Below are 2,693 nucleotides of genomic sequence, written 5' to 3'. Positions count from 1 at the left end.
TCAATATAGCAAGTTTGACAAGGTCTAGATGATGAAGATTAGCATACATGAGAGATTCTTCTATTGGTCTTTGCAAGGCTTCTAGTGGATGAAGATCAGATGCTTGGTGATTGGCTTATGTCCCTTGGGGTGGTGGAGTCTAGTGAAGACTACTAGTCACATTCAAGTATAAAACGTGGAGATACACTGAGAACCTTTCTTAGAGCTTTAGTGTCATGGATATGGTGAGAGTTGGTAAGGATTTAGGTGTCACCATGGATTGGGCTTCTTCTTCTCTATGAGACAACTTTGTTTAGACTATTTCCTCTTATGAAGACTAGTATAATGTTGAAATGTTGGATGCCTAGTTATGTTGTTTATGTAAAGAAGGGAGTCTCTTCCTCTGGTACGTAATATCTTTGAGTTCTCTGATAGCATAATATAAAGATACAATTATTAAAAAATGACTTTATAGAAAAAGGGGTAAGAGGACATTTAATGTTAGAGGTAATAGCGGCAACTAGGAGTTAATGTATCTTCTAATTATTGTAAGAGGGATAGGTTATCATAGTTTACTCTCTACATTTGATATATAGTATTAATTGTGTGCCCGAGGGTGAACTACTAAGAAACCCTATGTATCACGCGTGTACAAGGGATATTAACTAACCCTTTACCTGTGAAATTTTCATGAATAAAATGACCCCTTTTTCTTTATGGACTTATGGTTTTGTTTTTTTCAAAACCGATTTATAAAACCCCTTCTATAAATTTACCTTAAAATTTTGAATTAAAAAACCCCTTCATTTGAACTCACGTGTTATACTTACTTATTTTTAGGTGAACTCCCCGAGATTGTGTGTAAGAGGCTTTAGTTTGGGAAAATGACCTCAACTCTATCTAAGGTTCTCCTTTTGAACAAGAACATGAGGTAATTGGTTGGGAACTTAAATTATTAAGATATGCTCATGTTGTAGAATGTGTTTTATTGGGAAGTATTAAAAACTCCAAATCCTTTTTACGTACCAATATTTGTAATTTGCATCCTTCAAATATTGTAACTGAGATATATACCAACATTTGTGTACTATAACACCCACTCATCAATGCAAATGAAGAAATTACATCCTTCAAACATTGTAATTGTATTCTTCAAATATTGTAATGGACACAAGGAAATAAGCAGTGAAATACAACTAACTAGTTGGGTTGTTCTTAATGTTTATGTCTAAGTAAACATAAGGTGAAACTCTACATAAAATGGTGGCTTTCTTTCTCGGGCTTAATTTTGAGAGAAGATTCAATCTTCTCAACGATTGCAGGTGTCAATAGGGGTAGTACCTCCAGGGCCTTCGAATTCTCAAACAGCTACATGGTAAGAAGCCAAATTATTTGTAAACTCAATTGAAAAAACCAGTCAATTAAGGTCTTCCTTAATAATAGATATTTAAGCAAGAGTTGATATAAAGAGTCAATTAAGGTCTTCCTTAATAATAGATATTTAAGCAAGAGTTGATATAAAGGCAAAAAATAAAGAAAAATTTACTTGGTGCTCTTTAGTTGCCCCCATGATAACTGAGCTAGCATTAGGATTAGATATACACCACGCTAAGGCCAGCTGTGCAAGAGTCACATTTAAGCCTTGGGCAATGGGCTTCAAAGCATCTGCCTTACTTAAACTTTCTTCGGTCAACTTAGCGGTAGCCAAGCCCTACACTCAAGAAAATGAGAGTTTGAGATAATAGTTATCTTTGAGATTAGTTAGTAATTTATAGCTTATACAGTATTGTAAACTACATTGGCATTGCTATTGTATTTATTAGAGCCTAGTACCTTGTATCTCTCCATCGAAAGACGAGTGTCTTTGGGGACATTATCTTTGGAGGAATACTTTTCGCGGTTAACACCCCAGAAAACAAGGGGCTCCATGTGGTCAAGCCAAGCCCAAAAACTTCTTGAAGAGTGGGGCATATTCTACCTCGACCTGAAAAGCACAAAGAGGTCAACATAAAAGCCTTAACTTTAGAAGTACTCCAACTACTTGAGCATAAAGAAATTAAAATTTTGAAAAAGAAAAAACAAAAGACAAAGCTAGAGCTTAAGGGGAGAAAAAGTTAAAAATTTTGAAAAAGAAAAATAGAAAACAAAGAGCTTAAAGGGGGGACAGAAGACAAAACAAAGAGCCCTTTGTCTGGTAAGAAGGGTTTGCTCGGCCGCTGTTAGAGATTTCGATAGCTTCCGTGATCTCTTGGGCCCCAGTAGAAAGCCCACCCCCCTTGGCTGATCAGTGATTACGTAGTTCATGGCCCGCACAGTCTCCTCTCCTCTATGGCCTATGACACAACAACACGTCGACGTAGTCGAGTTGGAGACACTGGAGGGAGGGAGGGAGGGAGGCACGTCTGCCTTCGATGATGTGTTGGCGGGAGAGGCCGACGTCGTTGGGGCCCATGCCGCCCCAGAAGAGCTTGTTGGTGGAGATGACGACGTCGGAGCGCTCTTTCATGGCCTCCTGCTCATATAACATTAGGAAGTGAATGGGGTCTTCTTGGGCCCTTTAATTTGCCCAAGCCTAATCAAGGTAATTAAGGAATAGCCAAATGGGGGGTTGCCATGTGGACTAAAATGTTGGGTTTGTAAGAGAGGTGTAAGAGTGGTCAAAGGGTGCACTTTTTTCCCCAAAAAGGGGGGGAGGCAATTTTACAATTTTCGGA

General features: G+C 38.4%; 1 pseudogene; it reads right to left on the bottom strand.

The window, feature by feature from the left end:
• Positions 1-1,230: 1,230 nt before the first annotated feature.
• On the bottom strand, positions 1,231-2,283 carry LOC147612314 (putative voltage-gated potassium channel subunit beta; annotated as a pseudogene).
• Between the last annotated feature and the right edge of the window lie 410 nt (positions 2,284-2,693).

The sequence above is a fragment of the Cibotium barometz genome, chromosome 45 (assembly GCF_041138505.1).
Source record: "Cibotium barometz isolate CiBa-2024 chromosome 45, ASM4113850v1, whole genome shotgun sequence".
Lineage (NCBI taxonomy): Eukaryota > Viridiplantae > Streptophyta > Polypodiopsida > Cyatheales > Cibotiaceae > Cibotium > Cibotium barometz.
Note: the sequence above shows the minus strand (reverse complement) of the source record. Positions and strands in the feature narration are given on the sequence as shown.